Genomic DNA, 19,962 nt, shown 5'->3' on the forward strand with positions numbered 1-19,962 from the left:
AATGCGTGCAAACTACACGTTTATAGTCCAATGCCCTGTTTAGCACAACAACTAAACACTGACCGTCAGTTTTTTGGTCAACATTTGAGTAGTGAGAAACCGTGAAAGTCTTAGAAATTACACAATGAATTTTTGTGCGAATTTTCATATCCAAACGAAGAGTAGGCAATGGACGAAGTGGGTAGTAAATGGATCAGCGCGAGTTTTAATTTTGCAAAGAAATACTTAATTGCTTAAAAGTAATAAGGGAAACAAACATTAAATTTAGTGGTTTCTGAAAAAAAAATTGAAAAACAAGCATGTTAAATATTTTGTGAAATAATTTGCGTCAAAGCATGAAATAAAATAGATTAGAAAAATATTTGACGCGCCTTTGAATGATGCTCGAAAATCATGTACAACAAATGAAGTGGTGATTGAGAATTTAAAGTTCAGTGTTTGGCTTAGAGTTTCAAAGAGTACTACAGGATATTTGTCTGGTGGATTATGTAGGCCGCAAGACAAATATCGTAAAGTGCTCCACAAAATTCTAAGTTAAACTATGTATTTTACGTTCTCAATTGGCGCCACGTTTGCTGTACATGATTTTGAGCATCATTCAAAGATGTGCAAAGGTTTACCTAAACAATTTTATTTCATGCTTTTAGATAAAATCATTTCAAAAACATTTTACCATTTTTTTTCAAAACAAAATTTTTCACACTAAAGCACGCACACTACCACTCTGAAAAATTTACCCATATTGTAATGTGTGTGAATCCACAATTCGTCTAAGTAAACCACAGGCTTCTTTAATTCTGAGGATTAATTTTTCATAGTAATCTAAAGTAAAGTACCTTTTTCGAAATTATGTAGACGCGTTCGTAAATGATAATACGTTTATTTTGACAAATTTTTTAATCAAATATAAGAAACAGGAAAGAAATTTCCGTCTAGTTACAGTTCTAGCCTCGAAGTTGCAATGGCGCTGTTAAATGTTCGTCCCACAGAAAACAGCTCCACTCACATTTCGTTGATTTCTTCTGCTACAGTACGGTCCACACGCCTGGCCTGATAGAAAATGGATAACGTTCTTCAGCTACAGATATCTTTAGCGGAAAATAGCCGCACTACATGCCTCTACAGGTTGCCTCAGATGTTTTCTGGTATTATTTTCACAGAGCTATTGAACGATGGATAGTTTATGCGTGAGAAGTTCAGTACACTGTCCCTTGTTTGATGCAAAAACACCGCCAAGCCCGTGATAATCTTAAGTTACAGTTTCGACACTCGCACACAGTCGCAGTCACTGGTAATAGTCAGCTTATGGTATGCAGCAGAACCAGTTACGAAAAAGGTTATAAAACGGATTTCTGTGACAGAATGCTCACTCAAGTATTACACAAATTGACGCCTCAAATATTCAGCTCTCGGTCCCGAATTGTACAATACACCACGCCGATTTTAGTTATTCACAAGTCACAGTTTGCACATAAAAACCATAATTCCTCACGTCCGCCTCTAGCAAGCGTGCACGTGAGCACTCCAAGGTCAAGTTTATATCATAATTTCGCAAATTATTACATATATTCAGAGCTCCTAATACACACATCCGTAGCTTGTTTGTCCGTCTTTGAAACGAAATACATCACTGATTATGCGTATCACGAAAAAAATGGCTCTGATCACTATGGGACTTAACATCTGAGGTCATCAGTCCCCTAGAACTTAGAACTACTTAAACCTAACTAACCTAAGGACATCACACACATCCATGCCCGAGACAGGATTCGAACCTGCGACCGTAGCAGTCGCGCTGTTCCAGACTGAAACGCCTAGAACCGCTCGGCCACATCGTCCGGCTATGCGTATCACGGATCCAGTAGTTTTTTGGTAGGTTTGCAGAAGTATGTGGCATTAGATGTCAACGCACAGGTCGTGTAAATAACGAACCGCTGATTTGCGTCCGCGGTGGCGGCCCCCGATAGTGACCCATATGGGTTCCATAGGATTTATATCAGACGAATTGGGTCACCGAGACATCAACGTGAGTTCACTGTAACGCTCCTCAAACTATTGCAGCACAGTTCTCGTTCCGAGACACAGACAATTATACTGCTGAAAGATGACATTGCCGTCGGGGAAGACATCAAGCATGAAGGGATTCAGGTAGCCCGCAGCTGTCAGCGTGTCTTAGATAACTAACACAGGTCCCATGCAAGCGCAGAAGAATGTCTCCCGTTACATAATACTGCTCCCGTCAGCCTGCACGTTTCGACCCCCGTTCACCACAATTACGGCGTTTGTGGAGACGGCTATCGTCCTGGTGTAGCAAAAATGTGATTCGCCAGAAGAGCCGACACGTTTCCGTTGATCGACGGTCGAATCCCGATGGTTCCGGGTCCACTGGAATCGTAATTGACGATGTCGTTGGGTCAACATGTGAACACGTAGGGATGGTTTCCTGCAGATCTCCATATTCAACAATGTACGATGAACGGTGTGCTCCGAAACACTTGGGCGTGCACCAGAATTGTGCTCTTTCGGCAGAGACGCCACAAATCATGATGTATCCTACTTTACAGAGCAGACAAATCTCCGAACCCCTATTTATGTGAGTCCGCAGCTCGTGGTCTCACGGTAGCGTTCTCGCTTCCCGAGCACGGAGTCCCGGGTTCGATTCCCGGCGGGGTCAGGGATTTTCTCTGCCTCGTGATGACTGGGTGTTGTGTGATGTCCTTAGGTTAGTTAGGTTTAAGTAGTTCTAAGTTCTAGTGGACTGATGACCATAGCTGTTAAGTCCCATAGTGCTCAGAGCCATTTTTGAGCCCTAGTTCTGTGAGGAGTCGTGGACGTCCAACCATTTGGCGTCTAGTGGTGATTTCACTGTCCTCCTACCTCTTTCCGTAGATGATCACAGCAGTAGCACGTAAACATTCGACCAGCTTCGCCGTTTTAGAGAAACTCGTTCACAGGCTTTGTGTGATAATAATCTGTCCTTTCACAAAGTCGCTTATCTGAATGGTTTTCCCCATTTGCAGCCCATATCTCGCTAGGGTGATCCCCGTCCGTGTGTGCTCCGATGACACACTTTTGTTACCGCTTCACGTTCCCGCAACACCACGAGATGGCATCCAACGTCGCGGCAGAGGTCATAATGTTGTGGCTTATTAGTGTACAGCTTAACCAATCCGATATCAGAATCAAACTGCAAAATCTCGTGTCTTTTACCAAGAACCAATTACAACTTAACAGATTTTATAAGAGATTTATTAAATAAACAGATTTATAAAACCCTCAAATATCATAAGAATTCATCCTTAAAGTAAGTGAATCATCGCAAAACGTTTCTTTTTTCCCATTACCATAAGCAGGCGAATAACACTTCACAAATTTCCCCTGGGAGTACGATTCACCCGTATAGCCACAGTTCTCATGCTAACGCAATATTTAGTTAGTAGACATAACAATACTTATTTATTATATTACTTCGCATTCAAATTTCATTCACACTAATAATTAAATATATTAAATCTATAACAATTAATGCGTTCAATAAGTAATGCAATACATTTGTTTCTTTCTCTACCGATTTCCGTTGAAAAAAAAATGCGGAATTTATTGTGAGGTACCGTGTAATATTCCCGCTTCAGCCCATATCGTTTCATGAAGTTCCGATAGATGGCGGAGCTATACGTAGCCTATAACATGGCGTTTTTAACTGAGGTGCGTTCCAAGCAAAGAGTTATCGCTGAGTTTCTTTTGGTGGAAAACCAGAGCATCGCAGATATTCACAGAAGCCTGCAAATTGTGTGAGGACACCTGGCAGGGAACAAAAGCACGGAGAGTCGTTGAGCGAGACGTCCGTCAATACCGCAACAAGGTCGCGCAAACTTTTCCGATCTCCCACGTGCCGTTCGGTCGCACACAGCTGTGGCTCTTGCAATTTTGAAACGTGCAGATACTCTCATTCGAGGTGATGGGCGAATCACAATCAAACACCTCGCTGCTCAACTGGACACGTCTGTTGCTTGTGCTCACAGACTCGTCCACAAGTTGATGTACTCAAAGGTGTGTGCCGGCTGGATTTCCACCTTCTAACAGGAGATTATGAAGAGCAACGAAGGGATATCTGTGTGGAATTTCTTGGGCGTAACGAGGCTGATCGTGACAAATCGTCAAAGGTAATTAAACATGGGTTCATCACTTCGAACCGAAAACAAAACGGCAATCCATAGAGTGGCACCACACCACCTCTCCTTCGAAGAAAAAGTTCAAAGTCGCACACTCATCCAGTAAAGTCATGGCGCTGGTATTCTGGGGCTGTGAAAGTCTTATTATTCTGTTACATTTCCTCACTTATGGTGCAACGCTTAACTTTGAAGTGTATTGCGCTACCCTCTGAAAACTGAAGGAAGGACTTCAGCTAGTTTGTCGCTACCAAAATCCAAACGGACTTCTCCTTCTCCATGACAACCTAAGGCCTCATTCAAGTCTGCGCACCCGAGAGGAGCTCACAAAATATCATTGGATTGTCCTACAGCCCGGATCTTGTACCTTCCATCTGTTTGGCCCAACGAAGGAGGCACTCCGCGGGAAGGAGTAAGTGGATAATGGGAAGGCTATTGAGCAACAAGACGTTGGCTCGAACGTCTATCTGTAGACTGATACCATGCTGACATACGAGCCCACCCAGTACCGAGGCGTAAGGCCGTCACAGATTGAAGGGGAAATGTATAAGAGGTTTGTTTATAAATAACTCATCTGCTACCAGTCACATTTCCTTTATATTATTTTTCGCACGACGCGTTTCGGGAAATCATTCCCATTTTCAAGTGCGTTTTTTGTGTTTGTTATGTCATTACTATGTGATGTTGTCGATGTGTGAGATTCTGCTTCATTTTTTTGACTTTACTGCAATATATAAGAAAACACGTGAATTTTTGTTGGTTGTCGATTTTTTTGTGAAGTTAGTGGTGAAATTTAGAAGAATGTGTACTGACAGTTTCCTTATGGTCCATTTGTGCAGAGTCTCAAACACACTAAACATCACATACAACTTGTTGTACACTTTTAAATATCGAAAACATTTTTCATAAACAAACCAGTGACACATGTTCTTACAAGTAGTCAACAGTGATGATGTTATAGGTCTTCAACAGAGTATGATATGTTTTTGTAGAGAGGTTATTTGCCTTAACAATTTGGATCATAATTTACTTATGTTTATTTTACAATTGTGCTTATTTATATGTGTTACTAGTTTTATTTAAGTACACTATCGAAACATCTGTGTAACACATAGCAATAAGAGCAATTGTAAAACAGACGTAAGTAAATTATGATCCAAATTGTTAAGGTAAATAACCTCTCTACAAAAAAATATCATACTCCGTGAAAGATTTATAATATCATCTCTGTTGACTACTTGTAAGAACATCGCCGGCCGCGGTGGTCTCGCGGTTCTAGGCGCGCAGTCCGGAACCGAGCGACTGCTACGGTCGCAGGTTCGAATCCTGCCTCGGGCATGGATGTGTGTGATGTCCTTAGGTTAGTTAGGTTTAAGTAGTTCTAAGTTCTAGGGGACTGATGACCACAGCAGTTGAGTCCCATAGTGCTCAGAGCCATTTGAACCATTTTTTTGTAAGAACATCTGTGTCACTGGTTTGTTTATGAAAAATGTATTCGATGTTTAAAGGTGGACAACAAGTTGTATGCGATGTTTAGTGTGTTTGAGACTCTGCACAAATGAACCATAAGGAAACTGTAAGTACAAATTCTTCTAAATTTCGCCACTAACTTCACAAAAAGATCGACAACCAACTAAAAATCGCGTGTCTTCTCATATATTGCAGTAAAGTCAAAAAATGAAGCAGTATCTCACACATCGACAACATCACATAGGAATGACATAAGAAACACAAAAAACACACTTGAAAATGGGTATCATTTCCCAAAACGCGTCGTGCGAAAAGTAAAATAAAGGAAATCGTGACTGGTAGCAGATGAGTTATTTATAAACAAACCTATTGTTTTCACAGTCGCAGGCTTTTAGAGCCATTTATAATGGACAAAATCAAAAGCGGGATTCTGTTGAAAAAAAAAAATGGTTCAAATGGCTCTGAGCACTATGGGACTTAACAGCTGAGGTCATCAGTCCCCTAGACTTAGAAATACTTAAACCTAACTAACCTAAGGACATCACACACATCCATGCCCGAAGCAGGATTCGAACCTGCGACCGTTGTGGTCGCGCGGTTCTAGACTGAAGCGCCTAGAACCGCTCGGCCACTCCGGTCGGCTCTAATGAAAACTAAGGTTTTGTAGCCAAAAGAGTGGGCAATAACATGGTGTATTGGAATCCTGAATAAAGCAACCTTCCTTCAGAAAGAAAATGTGTTGCATTACTTATTGAACGCCCCTCGCAAAAGCCATAATAATCACTAAAGATTCAGTTTTATTTCCAAACTATTCTGTTTTGTTTACGTATGATTAAATTCCATAAGATTCTGACACCTTGTGGCCACAGCAGTAACTATTTAGAACAGCTGCATCGTAATATTACATCTGTCGTGCTAGAACCATGACTCATTTATGAAGCTACCTGCTCACTACCGCCCGACTTAGCCTGCGTTCGCAGTGGCACCGACAACGATCGTCACATGCCGCCGCCAGCGATCGCCCGATAACATCGACCGACAGCTTTGTCACTGACAGTGCGCCCGATCTCCTTCGTCAGTTTTTGACGGGGTAAAGGAGGTTAGGTTAGGTTAGAATTTAGCCTATGCATGAACTATGTTAGGTTTTAACCTCCATGAATGGGATGGACACCACAACGCCTCTGTGCTAGGAGACGTGTGCTACAAAGCTGCATTTACTTCTAAGAAGATGCCGAATGCATGTGAATGAGCTATATCTGTCTCGGAAGGAACGTGGCGATTACTGTACGCTCTGTACAGTTACTGGAATTACCATACAAGTTTTACGAATATTTGAGATAAAGTGAGAAACATTTTGTTACATACTCGACATGATTCGTAGTGACGTTGAAAAGCAAGTACAGACACTCTGTTTTACTGAATTTATCTGAAATCGTGCAAACTTCAATGACTGTCATTCAACATACTTGTGAAAGGCAAACATAAAGTTTCTCGTTGGAGAAATGTGTTCGTCGCCAGGGTGATTGTGTTCAGAAATAAAAATATAGACGTGAAATATAAATATGTGGACTGTTATCAACGTTTCCTTTATTTAAGAAGCCTTAAGAATATTCACATAAAAAATTTTGTGGCATTACTCTTCAGCACGCCCACATGCTTATCTAAATAATCTTCAGTTAGATCACATAATCATCAGTTTATCGCATCTCTTCACGAAATAACAAATTACGCCTACATAAAATTCTGAGCCCTAGAAATTTGAAACCCAGAGAGAACAGAACTTGTAGTAGTCTAATTATTTAGTCATGACTTCATGCAGTACACTCAGAGAACTCTGGGGAAAGTTGTCCATTTAAATATCGCGAAAGCAGTTTATGTACGATTTTTTGACCGTTTTATGAAAATTTCGTTTCCCTATCAGAAACTGACTGACAATTAAGTCATCATCATCAAACGGTTTAAATGGCTCTAAGCACTATGGAACTTAACATCTGAGGTCATCAGTCCCGAAAACTTAGAACTACTTAAACCTAACTAACCTAAGGACATCACACACATCCATGCCCGAGGCAGGATTCGAACCTGCGACCGTAGCAGTCGTGCGGTTCCGGACTGAGCGCCTGAACCGCTAGACCACCGCGGCCGGCGCTAACAAGGGAACCTCCCCATCGCACCCCCCTCAGATTTAGTTATAAGTTGGCACAGTGGATAGGCCTTGAAAAACTGAACACAGATCAATCGAGAAAACAGGAAGAAGTTGTGTGGAACTATGAAAAAATAAGCAAAATATACAAACTGAGTAGTCCATGCGCAAGATAGGCAACATCAAGGATAGTGTGAGGTCAAGAGCGCCGTGGTCCCGTGGTATGCGTGAGCAGCTGCGGAACGAGAGGTCCTTAGTTCTAGTCTGCCCTCGAGTTATAAGTTTAATTTCTTATTTTCGCAAAGTTATGATCTGTCCGTTCGTTCATTGACGTCTTTGTTCACTGTAATAAGTTTAGTGTCTGTGTTTTGCGACTGCACCGCAAAACCGTGCGATTAGTAGACGAAAGGACGTGCCTCTCCAATGGGAATCGAAAACATTTGATCGCAAGGTCATAGGTCAACCGATTCCTCCACAGGAAAACACGTCTGATATATTCTATACGACACTGGTGACGGCGTGTGCGTCACATGACAGGAATATGTTGTCGACCCACCTAACTTGTACACTTGGCGAATGGGTAAAAAGATTCTTCTACCTTTCCCGATTTAGGTTTTCTTGTGGATGAGATAATTACTCCCAAAAAAGTGATGAAAACATAAGAGTTTGTCACATAAACTGAAAATAAAAATTTAAACTTTTCACTGGAGGGAGGACTTGAACCAAGGACCTCTCGTTCCACAGCTGCTCACGCCAACCACAGGACCACGGCGCTCCTGAGCTCACATTATCCTTGATGTTACTTATCTTGCCTATGGACTACTCAATTTGTATATTTTACTTATTTTTTTTCATAGTACCACACTACTTCTTCCTGTTTTCTCGATTGATCTGTGTTCAGTTTTTCAAGGCCTATCCACTGTGCCAACTTATAACTGAATCTGAGGGGGGTGCGATGGGGAGATTCCCTTGTAACTCACAACGCGGACGGAAGTGTGTACTGAATGATCGTGACAGACAGCCATGGAAAACTGTGACGAGAAATAAGAGGACGACAGCTGAAAAAATCACTGCAGAAGTGAATGCCTTGCGAACTTCGTCAGCATCAAAACATCAAGACTAGAGCTCGATAAGCAGGAAACTGCGGGCGACCTGGAATTCCAAAACTACTCATCAGTGATTCAAATCCCCGTACTAGGGAAACGTGGGGCCGAAGCCATAAAGCCTGGACTACGGACCAATGGAAGAAAGTGATTTTGTCGGATGAGTCCTCTTTCACACTGTTTCCAACTTACGCCCAAAGAGTAAAACGTGGTGGCGGCTCGGTGATGATTTGGGCAGCCATATCGTAGTACTCCATGGGCCCTCGGTTACTCTGGAAGGTCGCATTGTTGTCAAGGGTTATGCGACCATTTTGGCGGATCAGGCCCATCCCATGGTACAATGTTTGTCCTCCAGTGGTAATTTTATTTTCCAAGACAAGGTCGCTTTTTATACAGCACGCATCATCCAATACTGGTTTTGTGAGCACGAGGATGACTAAGGTATTTGACTGATTCTGCAAATTGTCTTAAATGATTAATTACGTCATTTTATGCTCATAACATTCTTTTTCCCTCTTGAATTTCAGTATTCTTTTACAAATACGGAAACGAAATTGACATAATTTGGAAACCCGCTAAAACGTTCCTTACGAGTCATATGATACCTGTAACGTCACTCGCTAGCTTGCTGTTCCTACTGTCATAATGCTAATTCACAGTTATGTCTTGTTTTCGAATTTACGTTTCGGAAAATGGGATACAAATCATGTGTAGTACCATACTGTACAAATACATCTACACTCCTAGAAATGGAAAAAAGAACACATTGACACCGGTGTGTCAGACCCACCATACTTGCTCCGGACACTGCGAGAGGGCTGTACAAGCAATGATCACACGCACGGCACAGCGGACACACCAGGAACCGCGGTGTTGGCCGTCGAATGGCGCTAGCTGCGCAGCATTTGTGCACCGCCGCCGTCAGTGTCAGCCAGTTTGCCGTGGCATACGGAGCTCCATCGCAGTCTTTAACACTGGTAGCATGCCGCGACAGCGTGGACGTGAACCGTATGTGCAGTTGACGGACTTTGAGCGAGGGCGTATAGTGGGCATGCGGGAGGCCGGGTGGACGTACCGCCGAATTGCTCAACACGTGGGGCGTGAGGTCTCCACAGTACATCGATGTTGTCGCCAGTGGTCGGCGGAAGGTGCACGTGCCCGTCGACCTGGGACCGGACCGCAGCGACGCACGGATGCACGCCAAGACCGTAGGATCCTACGCAGTGCCGTAGGGGACCGCACCGCCACTTCCCAGCAAATTAGGGACACTGTTGCTCCTGGGGTATCGGCGAGGACCATTCGCAACCGTCTCCATGAAGCTGGGCTACGGTCCCGCACACCGTTAGGCCGTCTTCCGCTCACGCCCCAACATCGTGCAGCCCGCCTCCAGTGGTGTCGCGACAGGCGTGAATGGAGGGACGAATGGAGACGTGTCGTCTTCAGCGATGAGAGTCGCTTCTGCCTTGGTGCCAATGATGGTCGTATGCGTGTTTGGCGCCGTGCAGGTGAGCGCCACAATCAGGACTGCATACGACCGAGGCACACAGGGCCAACACCCGGCATCATGGTGTGGGGAGCGATCTCCTACACTGGCCGTACACCACTGGTGATCGTCGAGGGGACACTGAATAGTGCACGGTACATCCAAACCGTCATCGAACCCATCGTTCTACCATTCCTAGACCGGCAAGGGAACTTGCTGTTCCAACAAGACAATGCACGTCCGCATGTATCCCGTGCCACCCAACGTGCTCTAGAAGGTGTAAGTCAACTACCCTGGCCAGCAAGATCTCCGGATCTGTTCCCCATTGAGCATGTTTGGGACTGGATGAAGCGTTGTCTCACGCGGTCTGCACGTCCAGCACGAACGCTGGTCCAACTGAGGCGCCAGGTGGAAATGGCATGGCAAGCCGTTCCACAGGACTACATCCAGCATCTCTACGATCGTCTCCATGGGAGAATAGCAGCCTGCATTGCTGCGAAAGGTGGATATACACTGTACTAGTGCCGACATTGTGCATGCTCTGTTGCCTGTGTCTATGTGCCTGTGGTTCTGTCAGTGTGATCATGTGATGTATCTGAACCCAGGAATGTGTCAATAAAGTTTCCCCTTACTGGGACAATGAATTCACGGTGTTCTTATTTCAATTTCCAGGAGTGTATAAAAACACCTGAAAAGTTTGCCTGAATGAGAATATGCGTAAAATGTGGTTGCACTGTACCGGCAAATAGCCATCACGTCAACGCACAAGTTCAGAAACTTAATTAAAAGTGTGTTGTACAGTGAAGTTAACATTAATTTTTCTCCAAGATACGCTTTTCCACTCTTACATGAAGCATAGTGTCATTCAACGAAATTAAACTCTTAGTGAAAATTGTCGTCTTACCCAACTACACATTCATTGTTTGGAAGATCAGTTGTTAGAGTGAGAGACTTCCGAATGATAAAGGATAACATCCATAGATCGGTGGTTCGAATCCAATGGGAAAGAATATTTTAACTTATTTGTAATACGACTCGATAGTCCTCTCACATGATAACCAAATCACAATTACAAAACATCATCACATCGATCAGAAACAGATTATTACTGTGTTTTCCTTGCCGTTTACATGCACTTACATTTGCAATCGCTGTTCATACACGTCATCTTCAAAAAGATATTTTCTTGTTAATATGAACATACAGGTTTTACTTTATTAGAAACAATGTTTTTTTTGTCTTCGTACTGTTAAGCTAGGATCCTTATTGTTTAAACTTTTGACATTTCATCATCTTACATAAAAATTGCCGGCCGATGTGGCCGAGCGGTTCTAGGTGCTTCAGTCTGGAACCGCACGACCGCTACGGTCGCAGATTCGAATCCTGCCTCGGGCATGGATGTGTGTGATGTCCTTAGGTTAGTTAGGTTCAAATAGTTCTAAGTTCTAGGGGACTGATGACCTCAGATGTTAAGTCCCATAGTGCTCAGAGCCATTTGAACCAAGCCACATAAAAATTAAGTAAGTCTACTTGAGACACTGTCGTTAGTTTACACTCAAAAACATCACGGACCTTACGATTATGTTACCTGCGTGTTGTACATGCTTTGTATCTCTCCGTATAGAAAACGGCATCGTCATACACCCCGTTGTACTGTGGGCGTATGGTGATATCTTCACTACTAGCAATGCTTTCCCAAAATGTGAATCGTTTGTTCGCAAAGTAAATGCATGTATCCTCTTTCTCAGACAAGGATTAATATGAAGCTATACATAACACATCCCACAATCGAAACAACTGCTATAATCTATTGTTGCTAACGCTATTTTCATATTTCGTGCAAAACTTTTGAAAATGTATGACCCTTCTCAGCTTCGAACATGTGCTCTCATTAACAGTACTCCGAGGCGCCCCTTATTTTTAATATCTCATTTTGTTCGGTATTGTTCGTTCTATTTGTTCGGAGCGGACGTCCCATGACGTTTGTTCCATTTCATCGTTGGTTCATTAACACAGTTTTTCTATTACAGAGGGCAGTTAACTCTCCGACCGAACACGCCGACCTACCGTGCCGGTGACTGACCGCTTTATCTGAGCTGTTTATCTGTTCAGCACTTAAGTTTCACCAAAGAAATTTTTCATTGTGTATTGGGTCGTACCTCATCACTCATCGTTATAATATACAGACTCATAGATAATACTTCCACAATTTCTTAGTTTTGATGGAGTTTAATGATGTTTCAGGGAGTAGGGAATAGGGTGTCCGTCGTTGCCCATATTACCGCTCTAAATGGGTGGAGCACAAAACGCATCAACTTCCGCAAGGTTTCCACCATCAGCGGTCACGAAATTCCTTTCTATTGCTACTTAAAAATTGTAATTGCGTTTTCCATCACTAAATAGCAAAACTGTTTGCAGAAAAAGTACATAAAATCCTCGTAACTATGGCTAACATTCCTATAAAACACGTATCGTTTCGTCTTACTCCTAGTCCGTGACGTCACCATAGCATCAGCCAGTAACAGAGCGTTTTCGATCATGTGAGCAAATCTTGACATTTGATTATTTTTAGACGTTAATTAGATAAAATAACAGATATTTTATGAGAATATTGATCGTAAATGCTATGTGAATGTTATGATCAATCAGAATAGCAACGGTCCGGACCACATTTTTAACACAGGAAAATAGCCTACTGTCGCACCCCTCCTGGCCACCACAGTTACGAATCTCTATATTATGGAGCCTTTGTGGTCTACTTTGGAGAGAAGGGTGCGTGATCGGTAACCACCTCCACCATCGCTACGTAAACTAACCACTATTTTTCAGGAATAATGGTATAGACTCCCTTGAAAGCCATTCAGAACCTGTACTTATCCATCACAGGAAGACTGGAAACTGTTTAGAATGCCAACGGTTTCTTACACCATATTAGGCATGGTAGTGTTGTGTTTGTGGTGTTTCCATGTTTTTGTCCACCCCCTCTATGTCCACATCTGTACTCCGCAGGCCACCTTACGCTGTATGGCTGATGGTACTTGCGGACGCTTCCCCCCCCCCCCCCCTTTCCTCTTCCATTCGTGACTTTCGCGTGGGAGCATTGAGTGTCGGTAAAGCTCTACACAAGGTCTCATTTCTCTAACCTTCTCGTTGTGACCACTTCATGAAACGTGAAAGAAAATAATACGTTACCCGACTCTCCTTGAAACTTAAGTTCACGTAATTTGAACAGTAAATCGCTCCGTGATGCACAGCGCCTCTTTTGTGGTGTATGCACTTGACTTTTTTGAGCATCTCCATAACGCTCGTCCGCCGAATAAGCGATCCCATGTCTAAACGAGCCACTCTTCTTTGCATCTCCTCTTTCTTCTCTATTAATACTACTTGGTAACGGTCCCAGGCTGTTCCTGAGTGCATTACGTGATCCCTCAAATTGCAAATTTGGGTACGTCCAGCGCTGCCAACCATGATCGTTTTGGTGGTCCAGATATTATGGCGTGGGAAGGCATAATGTTGCATGGGCATACTCATCTCCAAATCTCTGAATACGATACACTCATCAGTCCAAGTTCTTTTGGCACTGTACTTCTCTCCCATCTGCGTCGTTTCAGGGGTACATTCGGCCCTGACTTCATTTTTACAGATGACAATGCGCTACAGCATCGAACTGCGCAGGTGGAAGAGCTCTTGGAACGAGAGGATATTCATCGAATGGACTGATCTGCTGGTTGCCCCGAGCTGAACTCCTCTGAGCACGCATTGGACAGACGTATTGCAGCACGTCCATATGCACAAACGATATCCAGCAGCTGTCAGCCGCTCTGTTGGAGGAATGGAAAGTATTACCACAGGAACTCTTTACCAACTTGACAGCCCAGGAGCACGTTGCAGAGGAAGCATTGTCGTCCATGGTGGTCACACATCCTGCTAAGAACCATGTGCCGCCGTTTGTAATGTCCAACAGGCCGTTGTGAATCGCAACGACTTCAGTGTACTGTTTTTCTCTAAATAAGTGTCATTTATGATGAAATTCTTTCGAGCTTCCAGCCGTGATGTAGGTCTCAGAACGCCAGGAGTATATAAAATATCTTGTGGGAGTGGACAGTTTTATGTCGGACGCACTGTGCGTACTACTGAGCAACGATGTGTAGAACACGAGAGATGCTATCGCTTTCGGTATCCTGATAAATCAGCGGCAGCGGAGCATGCTCGCGATAATGGACATCGTTCTGCATTTGAAGAGACATCAGTTATCGAACAGACTGTTAGTTTCTGGGATAGCGTGATTGAAGAAGCGATAAAAATTTGGGACAGCCTCAATAAAAACGATGCCGTACATGACGGAGCGGGCACGAGGCCCACGAGAAAGATACGCCATGGCGTGTACGTCACAGTACGTGGCACTGCAGGTCTTATGAATGCCAGCAGCCGTCTCCGACGGGGAGTGAGTAACTGTTTCAGACGAGTTTCATAATTCTTGACTGTATGTTTGTATGCATTCAAGTTCTCGATAGCACGCGACGAAATTAAGACCTTTAGTGGGTCAATTAAATATTGATTTCCAGGTGCCTGCACGGAGCCGACCTTACGCGAAGTGTTGCGTACTGGCCGATTAGTGTGACGTCATAAATTCGTTGTAGGGCACCAGTGACGTCATATTAGGCAGCGCGGGTATCTAAGGACAGTAACAACGACCAAGAAACAGTCACCTCTTGACAATGGCCAAGGAGTAACTAGCCGAAAGCTCGTGGATTTTAAACGACTTGACGCGGCTGGATGCTCGAGAGAATTTTATCAGTACATTTCGCCACGAAACGATGCATTCATGCAGATGTCATTTATGTTCGCCCCACTGCGTCTTTCTTTCAGTTACCTTCTCTGATATACTGAAATAGTTCTTTCAGTGTACGTATGGTCAACTTTTCAAAAAAGTTTAATACTTGGCAGTGACTCATCATGGAAAAGTTACTTTCGTCCTTAAATTTTACACACCAGCGTATAATTCTGCTTCGCGCCTGGAATTATTTCCACAGGGCTGTAAGGTCTAGGTATGAGTTGAACCCATCAAAATCAGACGCCGTTTTTTATTAATGACTTAATTAGCATGCGGTGTGGTAGGAAATACGTGCAAAAATAAACACTGGACAGAATATTTACAAAAATTATTTTGTTTTCTGTTTTTTCTTAGAATGTTTGTTGTGGTAACAGACTGATGTACAACGCAAACTTTGACATAGGTTATGTTCGAAGGTGACAGTTTAGGTGCGATGTGGAGAAGCCAACGTGTGGGATTTATTGGGAATAACTATAGTACTTGTTAGCGCGAAACTTAAGCATAAAGGATTTCAATGAGAGGTTTCTGTCCACTAATTTGATGACATCATGAGCTAGAACATTATCGAATTTCTTGCTGCGTCAATTCAGAGTAAAACCTCGAGCTTTCGACGATTACCTCCATTGTCTTCGTCAGGAGCAACTGACTGTCAAAACTGCTGCTAAGGTGACCTTACAAAGCCCAAAACGGCTTCTGATTGGTCTGTAATTACGTCATGCTGTCGTAGATGGTGTCAGCGTCTGCGCTGGTGGCGCCACCCCTCCCAGGCTCCCACATACTGGGACACTGTAATTAAAGAGGCTCTAGAAATAATAATGCTAGAGAAAATCTTCAACCGTGATGGGGGATACAATCTTAGCGGTGCATGGAAGCGAGCTCTCGACGCAGAGAAGAGCCAGAGATATTCGTCACAACGATTACGCTACGGCATAAGCGGTGGCGCCACCAGCGCAAACGTTGACACCATCTTCGATAGCATGTCATCATTACCGACCAATCAGAAGCCGTCTTTGGGCTATATAAGACCACCGTAACAGCAGTTTTGACATAAGTAGCTCCTAACCAAGACGAAGGAAGTAATCGCCGAAAGCTCGAGGTTCAAGTTGCTCTAAGCACTATGGGACTTAACATCTGAGGTCATCAGTCCCCTAGACTGAGAACTACGTAAACCTAACTAACCTAAGGACATCACACACATCCATGCCCGAGGCAGGATTCGAACCTGCGACCGTAGCAGCCACGTAATTCCGGACTGAAGCGCCTAGAACAGCTCGACCTCAGCGGACGGCGAAAGCTCGAGGTTCTACTCTATGTTGACGCGGCAAGAAGTCCGAGAATGTTTAATACAGCAGTGCCGTCGTGAAAGGTTTCGTTCTCTTCATGAGTCAGAGCAGGTAGAGAGTATAGGCAGGTTCAATATTTCCAGATTTAGTAGGTATTAGTAAGTTGAAAACGGCTGTACAATTGTGTTAAGTGAATTTTCTTCTACCGACCACTGGAGAAAGCAGATGTTAATTTCTTGGATGGCGGGGGGGGGGGGGGGGAGGGGGTGTACATGTACATGGTTAGTAAACAGAAGTTTCTCGTTGCTGATTGGAGCATTTACTGGATGATTTGATTGTCATTTGCGTAGATTAGGGAAGTTCTTAATGTCAACAGCAGTCATTGCTTGTTGTGGAGTAACTGCAGGAGGATGGTTTCTGGATTGCACTGGACTGTAAAGTTTCACATATAGCTAATATTTCCTGTAATTGGCCACAATAGTTTGTCAGAAATTTACTTATTTCGGAGGTATCTCAGCTAGCTTCATCAGGGACGAGAGAGATTATTTCCTCCACACTTTGCACAGCGAGACTCCACCACAATTTCTGGAACCGTGTACCGCCTTCTGAAATGGGTAAGATTGTACGTAGGGGCTCCAGAAAGTAAGCTACACGCCATCTCAAGCTTAGACTATTTTGCAGGCAAGAGTGGCGCATTTTCAGAAGAGTATACATGCCCTAGGCTCTTACAGACGCAGCTCTGTCGCAGTACGGATAATAGGTACATCACAGTGCGCGACTGAAATGGCGCGGTACCTGGAAACGTACTGCAAAGCTGAAGTACCGGGTGATCACAAAGTCAGTATAAATTTGAAAACTTAATAAACTACGGAATAATGTGGATAGAGAGGTAAAAATTGACACACATGCTTGGAATGACATTAGAACAAAAAAAAGTATTGCTAGACGCGTGAAAGATTTCTTGCGCGCGTCGTTTGGTGATGATCGTGTGCTCAGCCGCCACTTTGGGGTTACCTGAAGTCGCAAGTGTATTGTGATCGACCGACATCTCTAGGGATGCTGAAAGACAACATCCGACGCCAATGCCTCACCATAACTCCGGACGTGCTTTACAGTGCTGTTCACAACATTATTCCTCGACTACCGCTATTGTTGAGAAATGATGGTGGACATATTGAGCGTTTCCTGTAAAGAACATCGTCTTTGCTTTGTCTTACTTTGTTATGCTAATTATTGCTATTCTGATCAGATGAAGCGCCATCTGTCGGACATTTTTTAAACTTTTGTATTCTTTTGGTTCTAATAAAACCCCATGTCATTCCAAGCATGTGTGTCTATTTTAAACCTCTCTATCTACATTATTCCATGATTTATTCAGTTTTCAAATTTATACTGACTTTTTTATCACCCGGCACATGGAACATGTTCTTGTGGGCAAAACGTGTAAACTGCACACAGCTTAATAGTTAAATTCTGACGTAATATGGACCAAATTCAATGTTGCGTCCATCCATAGTGAAATGGCGCCAACGATTTGTCCAAGGCCGAGCAGGCATGGATGATGCTGATCGGAAAATCCATTTCTAGTATTATCGGTTCGCATCTTTTCGGCAAGCTGCAAGATCATGTGGGAGAAAGAGATCTTCCAACATGAGGATGTTCACATAATGTTTCTCTAATGGATCCGTGACCACGGAGTGTATTTCTATCGTCGATGAATTGAACGGTTGATCGAACGTTCCGACCATTGTATGGGTGGACTTAGAGACTATGTTCAAAAATAGCGTCATGTATTTGTCTCATTTTGAAGATTAGTGCGGGGTTAAATATAATTTACTTGGCCTGACATAATAATGTCCAACTTTTTGAAGTCTCCTCGTATTATGTCAGAGTATTTCCTGCAAAGTTTTACTTTAATTTAGTTGCACATGGATAGGTGTAGGTTACCGACTTTCCCAGAATTGTGCTACTACCTCGAGTATCAACAAAGAGGCGTAATGTAACAGTTTATGCATTACTACATTTTTGTACATTTGTACCATGTTGTGAACCGTTAACATTTCGTTCTCCAGCTTTTCATGCACGTCTTTTGCAACCACACCAGCTTGGAGGCACCTCATTAATACTCTGAGAAACAGTTGAGAAGTTATCGACCTATTTTTGTGTCTCTTAAGTCTCATCGATGCTGATCTTCACGAATGTTCCTCCGATAATTATTGGATGAATTAAACAGTTTAAACAGCCAATAACTGTTCATCGCTAGCCGGCCGGAGTGGCCAAGCGGTTCTAGGCGCTACAGTCTGGAACCGCGCGACCGCTACGGTCGCAGGTTCGAATCCTGCCTCGGGCATGGATGTGTGTGATGTCCTTAGGTTAGTTAGGTTTAAGTAGTCCTAAGTTCTAGGGGACTGATGACCTCAGAAGTTAAGTCCCATAGTGCTCGAAGGCATTTTTTCTTTTTTCATCGCTAAACCTTCGAAATTGAGTAGCCGTGCGGTCTCAGGCCTCTTGTTACGGTTCGCGCGGCTCCTCCCCGTCGGATTTTCGAGTCCTCCCTAGGGTATGGGTGTGTGTGCTGTCCTTAGCGTAAGTTAGTTTAAGTCAGATTAAGTAGGGACCGATGACCTCAGCAGTTGGGTCCCGTAGTCATTACCACAAATTTCCAAATATTTTTCCTTCGAAATTACTTTTTGGTTAGGTTAACTTTTTTGCTTTACACATGCGATTATCAGCTTTTAATTAGTAATTTTCGTAGCTAATCTTTCACAAATTATCAATTCACATCGTCTATGAATGATGTTACCAAATTTTACAAGTGGCATCACAAATAACTAACATCCCAACTGTGCAAACACGGCTAACTGAATGAACAAGCTGAATGACTTGGCAACTGCATATGGAACATTACGTAAGGGTATCTCACTAGAGACGGACTGAATAACATACGGTTCGTAGTAATTGAAAGCTACCTCCCAGCTGATTGGGAAACGTACAAACTGACATGGACGTTTACATTTTGTCTACCAGATACTCAACGGTTGTGGTTGTGCGCGCAACGTCTTCATAGACACAAGTAGTAAAGGAATCACAAAATGGTTAAAATCTCAGTAATTACGCCTTCAGTAACAATATAAAAGACAAAAATATATTAGGCAGTGAAGTTATCTTGCTTAACTATAGGCTGTATAATCAAAAAATTGCAAAATGGTAGGTATTATTTTGTGAAATGGAAGTTATAATGAACGCTGCTATTTCCAGAGCGCACTAATAATTTTCTGGAAAGGGAAATTTTCTAATTGGAATTACCTACAAAATAACATGTTACTCTAGGAAAATTACACATTTTTGTAGCCAAGAAAGTGGAACTACAAAACTAAAACAATGGAATTTTGACAGGATTACATTTTAACATCTTAACATTTTAGAATATGATCTTTTCAATACTGATAACTTTTTTCTGTTTATTTCAGAGTTGAA

At 43.1% G+C, this 19,962-nt stretch overlaps 1 protein-coding gene across 2 annotated transcripts in view; it reads left to right on the top strand.

The window, feature by feature from the left end:
- LOC126249757 (protein turtle homolog B-like) overlaps positions 1-19,962 on the top strand; it is a 472,837-nt gene that overhangs the window by 195,166 nt on the left and 257,709 nt on the right. The gene's annotated exons all lie outside the window — the stretch shown is intronic.

Source organism: Schistocerca nitens, chromosome 3 (genome assembly GCF_023898315.1).
Source record: "Schistocerca nitens isolate TAMUIC-IGC-003100 chromosome 3, iqSchNite1.1, whole genome shotgun sequence".
NCBI classification, from domain to species: Eukaryota; Metazoa; Arthropoda; class Insecta; order Orthoptera; family Acrididae; genus Schistocerca; species Schistocerca nitens.